At 41.2% G+C, this 15,184-nt stretch overlaps 1 long non-coding RNA gene across 1 annotated transcript in view; it reads right to left on the bottom strand.

The window, feature by feature from the left end:
- Positions 1-15,184, bottom strand: part of LOC133248936 (uncharacterized) — an 87,105-nt gene that overhangs the window by 52,772 nt on the left and 19,149 nt on the right. The window contains exon 2 of the long non-coding RNA XR_009736785.1: positions 13,760-13,852. This is a non-coding gene — a long non-coding RNA (uncharacterized LOC133248936). The remainder of the gene's footprint in view (positions 1-13,759; positions 13,853-15,184) is intronic.

The raw sequence follows: 15,184 nt of genomic DNA, 5'->3' as shown, positions 1-15,184 counted from the left end.
TTGATAAGCATTTCATTATGTGGATATACCAGAATTTACTTACCTAATCTTTCCTACGGGCTATATTTTCCAAATGTCCTGTTATTATAATCAATAATGCTGGTATCAATATTCTTAATACACATATATTTGCAAAATGTTCCCTACAGCAGTTTGCTGTCATTTGTCTTCACTTACAGTATGTGTAAAGATTAATTTGTTTCAAATAAAAATATATATATATGTATATATATATATATATATATTTAGGGACTTCCCTGGTGATCCAGTGGCTAAGACATGGAGCTCCCAATGCAGGGGGCCCTGGTTTGATCCTTAGTGAGAGAATTAAATCCCACATGCCACGACTAAGTCCCAGCCCAGCCAAATAAATAAATACATTTAAAATATATATGTATATATATTTAGAGTTTATATGTTTTCCCCAGACTGTGACCTTCAAAGCAGTCTTAGATTGCTCCTAAGAATTTGGAGAGTGTACAGGAACTTTTCCTACCTGCCCTCCCCCCTGCCCTCATACCCCTTTGATGACCTGACATGTTTGTACTTGTTACATCTGATGTCTGTCTGCCCTCGAGGGGACCAGAAGCTCTGTGAAAGCTGGAATTTTCTTTTGCTTATTAATACATCTCCAGCACCTACCACAGTGCAGTGCCTTGCATGTAAAAAGTGTGCAGGAAATAATTGTCAAATGACTAAAACCTACAATTTGAACCATGTGGGTGTTTCTGACACCATGTGTGTTGTTGGGTTGTGGAAGGACACAATCATGTTTTCAGTGTTTTTATAAAGTGAACTTTGTATTTCATTTCATGTGTAACCCCCATTGCCATTTTTTAAAAAGGTTTTTACAGATTACTATAATAAACATGGAGGCCAAATAAATAAATACATAAAATAAAATTATCTCTCTTGATAAATACATTGTTTTTCTGAAAAGAGTGAATCAGTTGATATTCATTAAATTAGATGATATGTAAAGCAAGAATTTCTTGCTATTGTTGTTTGGTCACTTAGCTGTGTCTGACTCTTTGCAGCCCCAAGGACTGCACCACACTAGGCTTTCCTGACCTTCACCACCTCCCAGAGCCTGCTCAAACTCATGTCCATTGAGTTGGTGATGCTATCCAACCATCTCATCCTCTGTCATCCACTTCTCCTCCTGCCTTCAATGTTTCCCAGCATCAGAGTCTTTTCTAATGAATCAGTTCTTTGCATCAGGTGGCCAAAATATTGGAGCTTCAGCATCAGTTCCTCCAATGAACATTAAGGATTGATTTCCTGTACGATTGACTGGTTTGATCTCCTTGCATTCGAAGGGACTCTCGAGAGTCTTCTCCAACACCACAGTTCAAAAGCATCAATTCTTCAGTGCTCAGCTTTCTTTATGGTCCAACTCTCAAGAATTTCTAGTGTTTTGTTGTTTTTTTTTTTTTAAGAAGTCATGAACTTCAAGGACTTGGTAATCTATTTCAAAAGGAAAGGTGCTGATACATAAAGGCTAATTAAGAATACAAACCAGCAAATGACAATTGTTGAATATGTAAATCAATAATAAGTGCTGTGTGTTTTCAGATAAGTTGCAACTGAACAAGGCAGGGTATTTGAAAATAAAGTATCTAAAGTATTGCTTTATGCCAAAAGAAATTATGGGGGAGAAGATGTGGAGGTGGGTGATGACACAGGGAAACCATAGCTACTGGTAAGCACAAGGTATATTTCATGCCAGTGAGGAGAGGGATTTGGGGAGCAAACTATTTCAAAAGAGCAGTGGGAGCTCTGCAGACATGAAATGCATACATGAGGCCAATCAGCCCACAGCAGCAGAGGGAGACAGTACAGATGGTGTTGCGTCATTGAGTCATGGGCTCTGAAACCAGACAGATGTCCTTTCCAACTGTGGTTCGGCCACCTACCAGTCCCATTCCCTCATCTGCAAAACAGAGGTGGTAATGGTGGCTACTTCCGAGAATTCCTATTAATGTTAAATGGGAAATCTCCTTTTTTGGTGTGTAACATACATCAAGGGATCAAAAAAGTATGAGTTCCTATAACCAGCCACACTGAATGATCTGGGTCTGGTTGTGTCACCATTAGAAGGGTCTTGGTGTAGAGTACTGGACAAGATGAATCATTTTGCTATAACTAGAACCATGCCTCTGCACTCAGCTGTTGGTTCCCACTAATTCTCCACATCTGCTCTTACAAATGCTAAGCGTCACAGGCCAGTTAACATAGACTTGGATCAGGAAAGACGGAGAGTCACATAGTGATTGCATGTGTTTTCCTTAACAAGTTATTTTCTCTGAGCTCAATTTTTTACAAATAAAAAAATGTAAATAATAAAAGCAACACGTATATGTTAGCATGAGGCTAAAATCAGATAACTATAGCAAAAGCAAGTGACCAAGAGAACCAGGCACATAGCACGCTCGCTATAAAGGTGCCAATACTAGCAATTATTTTCTGGATTCCACTTCATGCCTAGTCGTGGGCATTGTCTATTTAATCATCCTAACAATTCTATGAGGGAGATGGTGTCTTTAGTCCCATTTTACATGTGAAGAACCTGAGATTAGAAAGGTGAAGTAAGTTAGCAGGTCACAGAGTTTGGGAGTAGCAAAAAACTGCATCTGATTCAGGGAATCTGACCCCAGAGACACCACTTCGCCCTTTCCTTCCCACCTCCTCAGGACCCCAAGAACAATCTCGTGGGCCAGTGTCAGACTCTGGGGTTCAGGGCCTCCCTGACCACACCGACTCACCATGAGGATGCCTTAGAGTCACAGAAAAGCCATAATCAAAGGGAAATCCTTTGTGTTCTCCAGGAAGTTGAAAGTTGTTACTTACTATCCTCTGTTCCATTCTTAAGTCAGACACTGACAGTCATGCCCAGTGTCCAAAGAGGCCACAGAGTCAGCTGAGGTCTCAGGTCTTCACCCATCCCCTCCCATTTCCTTCCAGAGAACACACTTTGGTCAAAATGACCATCTTCTAAACAGCCAGCCTTCTCCCTCTCCTATTTTCGACCTGACAAAACTTACAACCAGGCTGCCTCTGCCTCCATGGAGGCCTGAACTGCTCACAGCCAGCTTCTCTGTTCAAGCCTTCATTCCCTCACTGGGCTTCCCCTCAATCTCTTTGTTAACATTTTTCTGTACTCAACACCTGCTTTTCCTGACCTGTCTCAATATTGTTTTGCTTGCTCTATTATTCATCTTGAGAAGCTTCCCATTTCTTTGTTTTGACAACACAGTGCTTGAGTGCATGAGTGCTAAGTTGCTTCAGTTGTGCAGACTCAGACCCTACAGACTGTAGCCCACAAGGCTCCTCTATCCAAGGGATTCTCCAGGCAGGAATGCTGGAGTGGGTTGCCGTGCCCTCCTCCAGGGCATCTTCCCAACCTAGTGATTAAACCCGAGTCTCTTAAGGTCTACCTGCATTGGCGGGTAGGTTCTTTACCACTAGTGCCACTTAGGAAACCCTTGACAACACAAGGCCTACTTTTTTTTTTCAAAATGTCCATTTCCACATTACATTAATGTACCTGAAACTATTCAGTCACATTTCTTTGAAGACCTACATCCAGCACTTTACTGGGGAAAATAAATATAACTTACTTTTAATAATAAGGTTCAATTCTTTTTACCTTTTTTATAGCATGATGATCAACCACGCTCCTTCATACTCTTAAGTATAAGATGCATCTTAAAATATATGTTGAAACACCTCTCACCTCACCAAGCAGTTGCAAACTTGCTTAAATCATGATTCACTCCTTTCTGATTCATGTTGCCATTCTATCTTTGTACTCCTCCACATGTTCTTTGGGAGAGAGAAAGGGTGATGCTACAGATGATGTATTTCTTCTCAAACACTCATATGAGTTGGCCTCTATCTGATGGAGCCATGTGCCTTAGCTGGCCTGATCTGATCTTGCATGGAGTGGTGGGAGACACAGCATTTGAATACCTTCGCCTCTACCTAGGATATCTATGCATCTTAAGTTTTGCTCACAGTTTCAAGGTACTTTCTTGGGACTACGTTAGTAAGTAGATGGGTGACCTGCTTCCTTAATCCAGAAAATCATGGATTATTTCAAGAGTTCTACAAACTAAACAGAAAAAACTTTTGAATCACATTATGGAAATAGCTGAAAAATCAGTCTCTTGGAGTGTGCCGTATTTCCCACGCTATTTGTGTTGGAATGTCATTATCAGATTTTTGTGACATTCAATTGTATTTAACTTTATTTTTACCTCAATTTTAGCACTTGGTAATTTGCAGTTCTACTTTTGCTTGTTTTGCTTTTTACAACTGAAACATTTCTAAGGGGTATTTCCAGCAATCACAGATCCTTCTACCTCGAGGCAGTTAACGGTTTAGTTAACAACTGTATTAAGCCATACTGTGATTATGGAGATAACCTGGGACCTCTGAGGTTATTTCAATTCTGTGTAAACATTTTCAGAACACAATTCATTGAATCTCTTTATGTGAACTTTGTTTCTCAACAGTATTTGACTCTGTAACATGCATTGGCCTTTCCCAGGCTAGTTAAAAAAGAGATAATAGCTAAAATAGCCCATCAAGTCACAATTGTGGTCTCATCAAACTCAGAACCAGGCTGAGCCTGAGTTAGGTGGACAGAGGTAAAGATCATGACAGAAGGAGAACAATACCCATGCAGAAGCCTAGACCCTTCCAAATTGAGTATATCCCTTGATATCTGCCAAGGTGGTACCGTTCTTTAATGTAAAAATCCCGTCCACTTATGAAGTTAAGATATTTCCTGCCATAGCTAGCTTTCTTTTTACATCAGAGAGTGAATGAATTGATTCAGAGGAGGGACCCAGGAGGCAGGTTTTAGGGCTAGAGTTAGAGCTGATTTTCATCTTCATCACACATGCTGCATGAACCTGAGCAGGTCATTTCTGCTTACTTATGTCTCCATTTGTTCATCCATCACATGCATATATGATAGTACCAGCTGCAAAAGATTGCTGTGGTGGTTAAATAAGCATGGAGGTATTGACAACAGTGCCTGAACACAGAAAACACTCAATGGCTCAGCTATTAAAAGGAACCAGACTTTGTGCCATTTGCAGAGACATGGATGGACCTAGAGACTGTCATACATAGTGAAGTAAGTCAGAAAGAGAAAAATGAATATCAGCTATTAACTCATATATGTGGCATTTAGAAAAATGGTACAGATGAACCTATCTGCAAAGCAGAAATAGAGACACAGCCATAGAGAACAAACATATGACACTAAGGTGGGGAAAGGGGCATGGAATGAATTGGAAGATTGGGATTGACATATATATACTACTGTGTATAAAATGGGTTTTCCACATGGTGCAGTGTAAAGAATCTGCCTGCCAATGCAGCAGACATAGGTTCAATCCCTGGGTCAGAAGGATCCCCTAGAGAAGGAAGTAGCAACCCACACCAGTATTCTAGCCTGGAAAATCCCAAGGACAGTGGAGCCTGGGAGGCTGTAGTCTATGGGGTTACAAAGAATCAGACACCAGTGAGTAACCAAGTTAGAGCTAGAGAGCTGCTGCTGCTGCTAAGTTGCTTCAGTCGTGTCTGACTCTCCATGACCCCATAGACGGCAGCCTACCAGGCTCCTCTGTCCCTGGGATTCTCCAGGCAAGAACACTGGAGTAGGTGAGCTAGAGAGAGACGTATAATATCTAACAAGATTCTACACTACAGCACAGGAAACTCTATTCAATGCTCTGTGGTAACCGAAATGGCAAAGAAATACAAAAGAGAGGGGATGTACTATACATATAACTGATTCACTTTGCAGTACAGCAGAAACTAACACAATAGTGTAAAGCAAATATACTCCAATTTTTTTTTTCAAAAAAAGATGATTATATTAGTGTGATGGATAGTTTCATGTGTCAGCTTGACTAGGCTGTGGTACCCAGTTATACAAGTAAACACTAGTCTAGTGTTGCTGTGAAAGTTTTGTTGTTGTGCTTAACATCTACAGTCATTTGACTTTTGGTAAATATTAGCCTCAATAAACCGGGAGAACCTCATCTGATCAGTCAAATGATGATAAGAGCAAAACAGGTTTCCTTGAATGGAGAAGTTTTGCTTCTGGGCTGCATTGCAAGCACTTGCCCAGGGGTTTCTGGTTGGCTAGTTTAGGTCCTATAGATTTTGGACTTCCCAGAAAGATCCCACAATCACATAAACCAATCATATTCCTTGAAGAGGAGCCAATTCTTGTTATTTACAGTAGTTATCTTCCACAAAGTTGCCAAGAACACTTCACAACTAGTGAATATGGAACCATTGCTCCTATGGGGAGATACATAGACTCCTCTAGCCTCTGGTCACTCTATTTTTGCCAACCAGTCATTACATAATCTTGTTTTCTTGTGTGTTTCTGTTTAAAGACACTTTATTTAATATATATTTATTACAAATAATTAGTTTCGTGATCTTTGAGTTATTTAAAGCCAGGGAATTTGGAAGCCACTTTCATTAAATAGGTTTACTTGAAACTGTCCTTGCAAAAAGTGGCAGCTGTGCAGCACAGGAGCGGTCGGGAGGAGCTACCCCATGTCCAAGGTTAGGAGCAGTAGCTGCATTTTGCTGGAGCAGCCGTGAAGAGATACCCCATGTCCAAGGTAAGAGAAACCCAAGTAAGACAGTAGGAGCTGAGAGAGGGCTTCAGAGGGCAGACAGACTGAAACCACAATCACAGACAACTAGCCAATCTGATCACATGGAGCACAGCTTTGTCTAATTCAGTGAAACTAAGCCATGCTGTGTGGGGCCACCCAAGATGGATGGGTCATGGTGGAGAGTTCTGACAAAATATGGTCCACTGGAGAAGGGAATGGCAAACCACTTCAGTATTCTTGCCTTGAGAACCCCATGAACAGTAGGAAAAGGCAAAAAGATAGGACACTGAAAGATGAACACCCCAGGTCAGTAGGTCCCCAATATGCTACTGGAGATCAGTGGAGAAATAACTCCAGAAAGAATGAAGGGATGGAGCCAAAGCAAAAACAACACCCCGTTGTGGATGAGACTGGTGATAGGAGCAAGGTCCAATACTGTAAAGAGCAATATTGCATAGGAACCTGGAATGTTAGGTACATGAATCAAGGCAAACTGGAAGTGGTCAAGCAGGATATGCCAAGAGTGAACGTCAACATTCTAGGAATCAGTGAACTAAAATGGACTGGAATGGGTAAATTTAACTCAGATGACCATTATATCTACTACCACGGGCAGGAATCCCTTAGGAGAAATGGAGTAGCCATCATGGTCAACAAAAGAGTCCGAAATGCAGTACTTGGATGCAATCTCAAAAATGAGAGAATGATCTCTGTTCATTTCCAAGGCAAACCATTCAATATCACAGTAATACAAGACTATGCTCCGACCAGTAACGCTGAAGAAGCTGAAGTTGAATGGTTCTATGAAGACCTACAAGACCTTTTAGAACTAACACCCAAAAGAGATGTCCTTTTCATTATAGGGGACTGGAATGCAAAAGTAGGAAGTCAAGAAACACCTGGAGTAACAGGCAAATTTGGCCTTGGAATACGGAATGAAGCAGGGCAAAGACTAATAGAGTTTTGCCAAGAGAACACACTGGTTATAGCAAACACCCTCTTCCAACAACACAAGAGAAGATCCTGGACATCACCAGATGGTCAACACTGAAATCAGATTGATTATATTCTTTGCAGCCAAAGATGGAGAAGCTCTATACAGTCAACAAAAACAAGACTGGGAGCTGACTGTGGCTCAGATCGTGAACTCCTTATTGCCAAATTCAGACTTAAATTAAAGAAGGTAGGGGAAACCACTAGACCATTCAGGTATGACCTAAATCAGATCCCCTATGATTATATAGTGGAAGTGAGAAATAGATTTAAGGGACTACATCTGATAGACAGAGCGCCTGATGACCTTCCCCAACAAAAAGAAATGCAAAAAGGCAAAAAGGAGGCCTTACAATAGCTGTGAAAAGAAGAGAAGCAAAAAGCAAAGGAGAAAAGGAAAGATACAAGCATCTGAATGCAGAGTTCCAAAGAATAGCAAGGAGAGAAAACAAAGCCTTACTCACCAATCAATGCAAAGAAATAGAGGAAAACAATAGAATGGGAAAGACTAGAGATCTCTTCAAGAAAATTAGAGATACCAAGGGAACATTTCATGCAAAGATGGGCTCAATAAAGGACAGAAATTGTATGGAACTAACAGAAGAAGAAGATGTTAAGAAGAGGTGGCAAGAATACACAGAAGAACTGTACAAAAAAGATCTTCACGACCAAGATAATGATGATCACTCACTTAGAGCCAGACATCCTGGAATGTGAAGTCACCTGAGCCTTAGAAAATATCACTACAAACAAAGCTAGTGGAGGTGATGGAATTCCAGTTGAGCTACTTCAAATCCTGAAAGATGATGCTGTGAAAGTGCTGCACTCAATTTGTCAGCAAATATGGAAAACTCATCAGTGGTCACAGTAGCCTTTTCCACTGACTTGGAAATAGTCAGTTTTCATTCCAATCCCAAAGAAAGGCAATGTCAAAGAGTATGCAAACTACCGCACAATTGCACTCACCTCATACGCTAGTGTTCTTGCCTGGAGAATCCCAGGAATGGTGGAGCCTGGTAGACTGCTGTCTATGGGGTCGCACAGAGTCGGACACAACTGAAGTGACTTAGCGGTGGTGGCACACATTAGTAAAGTAATGCTCAAAATTCTTGAAGCCAGACTTCAGCAATAGGTGAACCGTGAACTTCCAGATGTTCAAGCTGGATTTAGAAAAGGCAGAGGAACCAGAGATCAAATTGCCAACATCTGCTGGATCATTGGAAAACAAAGAGAGCTCCAGAAAAACATCTATTTCTACTTTATTGACTATGCCAAAGCCTTTGACTGTGTGGATCACAATAAACTGTGGAAAATTCTTTAAGAGATGGGAATACCAGACCACCTGACCTGCCTCTTGAGAAACCTGTTTGCAGGTCAGGAAGCCACAGTCAGAACTGGACATGGAACAACAGACTGGTTCCAAATAGGAAAAGGAGTACATCAAGGCTGTATATTGTCACTCCGCTTATTTAACTTACATGTAGAGTACAGCATGAGAAATGCTGGGCTGGAAGAAGCACAAGCTGGAATCAAGATTGCTGGGAGAAATATCAATAACATCAGATATGCAGATGACACCACCCTTATGGCAGAAAGTGAGGAAGAACTAAAGAGCCTCTTGAAAGTGAAAGAGGATAGTGGGAAAAGTGGGCTTAAAGCTCAACATTCAGAAAACTAAGATCATGGCATCTAGTCCCATCACTTCATGGCAAATAGATGGAAAAACAACGGAAACAGTGTGAGACCTTATTTTCATGGGCTCCAAAATCACTGCAAATGGTGATTGCAGCCATGAAATTAAAAGACGCTTACTCCTTGGAAGGAAAGTTATGACCAACCTAGACATTATATTAAAAAGCAGAGACATTGCTTTGTTAGCAAAGGTCCTTCTAGTCAAGGCTATGGTTTTTTCAGTAGTCATGTATGGATGTGAGAGTTGGACTATAAAGAAAGCTGAGCATCAAAGAATTGATGCTTTTGAACTGTGGTGTTGGAGAAGACTCTTGAGAGTCCCTTGGACTGCAAGGAGATCCAACCAGTCCATCCTAAAGGAGATCAGTCCTGGGTGTTCATTGGAAGGACTGATGTTGAAGCTGAAAATCCAATACTTTGGCCACCTGATGCAAAGAGCTGACTCATTGGGAAAGACCCTATTGTTGGGAAAGATTGAGGGCGGGAAGAGAAGGGAACGACAGATGATAAGATGGTTGGATGGCATCACCGACTCAATGAACCTGCGTTTGGGTGAACTCCAGGAGTTGGTGATAGACAGGGAGGCCTGGCGTGCTGCAGTTTATGGGGTCACAAAGAGTCGGATGCGACTGAGAGACTGAACTGAACTGAACTGTCCTTGCAAAAGAAGCCAGCCTCATCAATGCTGAAAATCTGCTGTTTCACATAACCCTTTTCTTGTCAACCATTTAGCAGGTATTTTTAAAATTCTTCTTATAGCTTCTTGATCTGCAGAACTTACCTCATCTTCAACATTTTTTTTTTTAAATACTGTATCATCTTTTGAAATGCGTCAGCAAGGTAGCACTAGCCCAGAAATGTTTTTCTAGTCATGGGTAACATGGCTTTAAATTTCTTTGGCTCTCAACCTCACGTCATTGCTGTCCACTATGCTCTTTTAATGGGTCATTAGCTCATGAATGCATTATCTTAGCCACTTTATCATCATTTCCATAGCTTCATCACACACTCTAGTTTTATCTTAACACTTTGAAGAGTGGTTTCATGTGCAAAGCAGTGAATTTCTTTTTCCTATTTATGGATGTATCCTATTGCAGACTTATAAACATTGATCTCACAGCCAATAGCACTATGACTCATGGCCAAGGGAAGCTTGTCCAGAACACAGATTTTTCTCCATAAGGCAGATCACAGTCTTCCTGTGCTTAAGAACACTGTGCAGCCCTTCAGCACTATACTTAAAGGCCACTTTAAACAGTGAAATCACCAAAAAAACGAACAAAAGTATGAAAAATATGGTACATTAGACTTTAGACTGTGCTCCCCATCCCCCCCCACCAAAAAACCCTTTTGTTCACAGTATGAGAATTTAAGCAAGAATTAAGGGCATCTAACCTCTACCCTCAGTTGGGAACATACATAAAAGGCAATTTTTTGTCACGCTGTGCATGTCCAAAAGTGATCACAAAAGCATTGCAAATATTGACTTGGGGGTTGCAAAAAATTTTAGCAAGTAGGTGAATTCACAAATATGGTATCCAGAAATAACGAGGATCAACTATAGATATATATATAAATGTGGATATAAATATAGCTTTGTATCTCTGATAGAACTCTAATAACTGTTACAGCTGGTATCATTAATTATTCTGGAAATGTCTAAAATCTATGGGGTATTTGTTACTGAATTCAGAATTGTATCTGATTAGCAGGTGTTGAACAAACATCAACAAATATTTGTGTAGTTAAACTCACAGAATTAGCTATGTTTCATAAAACATCCTGACATAAAATTTAATGGAATGGAGGCAAGTTAACCAACACATAATTTCAGTGTCCTGCTCACTCAGGTGGGTCTCAGGCCAGCATGAAGAGGAGAAGGTACCCACCGATCCAGACTGAGTGTCAACTATGCAGCATGTATTTCCTCAGGTGATAAGAGAGGAAAAAAGAAAAAAAAAAAAGTCTAAAAGGTAAACAATATCATAGGACATTTCTTTTTTTCTTTTCTTTTTTTTTACTTTACAATATTGTATTGGTTTTGCCATACATCAACATGAATCCACCACGGGTGTACACATGTTCCCAATCCTGAGCCCCCCTTCCCCCTCCCTCCCCATACCATCCCTCTGGGTCTTCCCAGTGCACCAGCCCCAGCTTCCTGTATCCTGCATCAAACCTGGACTGGCGATTTATTTCTTATATAATATTATACATGTTTTAATGCCTTTCTCCCAAGTCATCTCCCCACTCCCTCTCCCACAGAGTCCAAAAGACTGTTCTATATATCTGTGTCTCTTTTGCTGTCTTGCATACAGGGTTATCGTTACCATCTTTCTAAATTCCATATATGTGCATTAGTATGCTGTATTGGTATTTTTCTTTCTGGCTTACTTCACTCTGTATAATAGGCTCCAGTTTCATCCACCTCATTAGAACTGATTCAAATGTATTCTTTTTAAAGGCTGAGTAATACTCCATTGTGTATATGTACCACAGCTTTCTTATCCATTCATCTGCTGATGGACATCTAGGTTGCTTCCATGTCCTGGCTATTATAAACAGTGCTGTGATGAACATTGGGGTACACGTGTCTCTTTCAATTCTGGTTTCCTCGGTGTGTATGCCCAGCAGTGGGATTGCTGGGTCATAAGGCAGTTCTATTTCCAGTTTTTAAAGGAATCTCCACACTGTTATCCATAGTGGCTGTACTAGTTTGCATTCCCACCAGCAGTGTAAGAGGGTTCCCTTTTCTCCACATCCTCTCTAGCATTTCCATGGGGATGGTCTTGATCCCTGTCTCCTATACAATGTCACGAACCTCATTCCATAGTTCACCAGGCACTCTATCTATCAGATCTAGGCCCTTAAATCTATTTCTCACTTCCACTGTAGAATCATAAGGGATTTGATTTAGGTCATACCTGAATGGTCTAGGGGTTTTCCCTACTTTCTTCAATTTCAGTCTGAATTTGGTAATAAGGAGTCCATGATCTAAGCCACAGTCAGCTCCTGGTCTTGTTTTTGTTGACTGTATAGAACTTCTCCATCTTTGGCTGCAAAGAATATATTCAATCTGATTTTGGTGTTGACCATCTGGTAATGTCCATATGTAGAGTCTTCTCTTGTGTTGTTGGAAGAGGGTGTTTGCTATGACTAGTGCATTTTCTTGGCAAAACTCTATTAGTCTTGCCCTGCTTCATTCCATATTCCAAGGCCAAATTTGCCTGTTACTCCAGGTGTTTCTTGACTTCCTACTTTTGTATTCCAGTCCCCTATAATGAAAAGGATATCTTTTTGGGGTGTTAGTTCTAAAAGGTCTTGTAGGTCTTCATAGAACCATCAACTTCCCCTTCTTCAGCGTTACTGGTTGGGGCATAGACTTGGATTACTGTGATATTGAATGGTTTGCCTTGGAAACGAACAGAGATCATTCTGTCGTTTTTGAGATTGCATCGAAGTACTGCATTTTGGACTCTTCTGTTGACAATGATGGCTACTCCATTTCTTCTGAGGCAGAGGTGGCTCAGAGGTTAAAGCATCTGCCTGCAATGCGGAAGACCTGGGTTCAATCCCTGGATTGGGAAGATTCCCTGGAGAAGGAAATGGTAACCCACTTCAGTAATTCTTGCCTTGAAAATCTCATGGATAGAGGAGCTTGATGCAGGCTACTATCCATGGGGTCGCAAAGAGTCGGGCATGACTGAGCGACTTCACTTCACTTCACTTCCATTTCTTCTGAGGGATTCCTGGCCGTGGTAGTAGATATAAAGGTCATCTGAGTTAAATTCACCCATTCCAGTCCATTTTAGTTCGCTGATTTCTAGAATGTCGACATTCACTCTTGCCATCTCTTGTTTGACCACTTCCAATTTGCCTTGATTCATGGACTTGACATTCCAGGTTCCTATGCAATATTGCTCTTTACAGCATCGGACCTTGCTTCTATCACCAGTCACATCCACAGCTGGGTATTCTTTTTGCTTTGGCTCCATCCCTCTTTCTTTCTGGAGTTATTTCTCCACTCTTCTCCAGTAGCATATTGGGCACCTACTGAGCTGGGGAGTTTCTCTTTCAGTATCCTATCATTTTGCCTTTTCATACTGTTCATGGGGTTCTCAAGGCAAGAATACTGAAGTGGTTTGCCATTCCCTTCTCCAGTGGACCACATTCTGACAGATGTCTCCACCATGACCTGCCTGTCTTGGGTGGCCTCACAGGCATGGCTTAGTTTCATTGAGTTAGACAAGGCTGTGGTCCTAGTGTGATTAGATTGACTAGTTTTCTGTGAGTATGGTTTCAGTGTGTTTGCCCTCTGGTGCCCTCTTTCAACACCTACCATCTTACTTGGGTTTCTCTTACCCTGGGCATGGGGTATCTCTTCACAACTGCTCGAGCAAAGCACAGCCGTTGCTCCTTACCTTGGACGAGGGTTATGTCCTCACTGCTGCCCTCCTGACCTTCAACATGTGATAGCTCCTCTAGGCCCTCCTGTGCCTGCGCAGCCGCCATTCCTAAAAGAAATGCAAAAAAGCAAAATGGCTGTCTGGGGAGGCCTTACAAATAGCTGTGAAAAGAAGAGAAGCGAAAAGCAAAGGAGAAAAGGAAAGATATATGCATCTGAATGCAGAGTTCCAAAGAATAGCAAGGAGAGATAACAAAGCCTTCCTCACCAATCAATGCAAAGAAATAGAGGAAAACAACAGAATGGGAAAGACTAGAAATCTCTTCAAGAAAATTAGAGATACCAAGGGAACATTTCATGTGAAGATGAGCTCGATAAAGGACAGAAATCGTATGGACTTAACAGAAGCAGAAGATGTTAAGAAGAGGTGGCAAAAATACACAGAAGAACTGTACATAAAAGATCTTCATGACCCAGATAATCACGATGGTGTGATCACTGACTTAGAGCCAGACATCCTGGAATGTGAAGTCAAGTGGGCCTTAGAAAACATCACTATGAACAAAGCTAGTGGAGGTGATGGAATTCCAATTGAGCGATTTCAAATCCTGAAAGATGATGCTGTGAAAGTGCTGCACTCAATATGCTAGCAAATTTGGAAAACTCAGCAGTGGCCACAGGACTGGAAAAGCTCAGTTTTCAATTCCAATCCCAAAGAAAGGCAATGCCAAAGAATGTCAAACTACCGCACAATTGCACTCATCTCACACGCTAGTAAAGTAATGCTCAAAAGTCTCCAAGCCAGGCTTCAGCAATACATGAACCATGAACTTCCAGATGTTCAAGCTGGTTTTAGAAAAGGCAGAGGAACCAGAGATTAAATTGCCAACATCTGCTGGATCATGGAAAAAGCAAGAGAGTTCCAGAAAAGCATCTATTTCTGCTTTCTTGACTATGCCAAAGCCTTTGACTGTGTGGTTCACAATAAACGTGGAAAATTCTGAAAGAGATGGGAATACCAGACCACCTGACCTGCCTCTTGAGAAATCTGTATGCAGGTCAGGAGGCAACAGTTAGAACTGGACATGGAACAACAGACTGGTTCCATATAGGAAAAGGAGTACGTCAAGGCTGTATATTGTCACCCTGTTTATTTAACTTCTATGCAGAGTACATCATGAGAAATGCTGGACTGGAAGAAACACAAGCTGGAATCAGGATTGCCGGGAGAAATATCAATAACATCAGATATGCAGATGACACCACCTTTATGGCAGAAAGTGAAGAGGAACTCAAAAGCCTCTTGATGAAAGTGAAAGTGGAGAGCGAAAAAGTTGGCTTAAAGCTCAACATTCAGAAAACAAAGATCATGGTATCTGGTCCCATCACTTCATGGGAAATAGATGGGGAAACAGTGGAAACAGTGTCAGACTTTATTTTT

The sequence above is a fragment of the Bos javanicus genome, chromosome 5 (genome assembly GCF_032452875.1).
Source record: "Bos javanicus breed banteng chromosome 5, ARS-OSU_banteng_1.0, whole genome shotgun sequence".
NCBI classification, from domain to species: Eukaryota; Metazoa; Chordata; class Mammalia; order Artiodactyla; family Bovidae; genus Bos; species Bos javanicus.
This window is presented reverse-complemented; position numbering and strand designations above follow the sequence as displayed.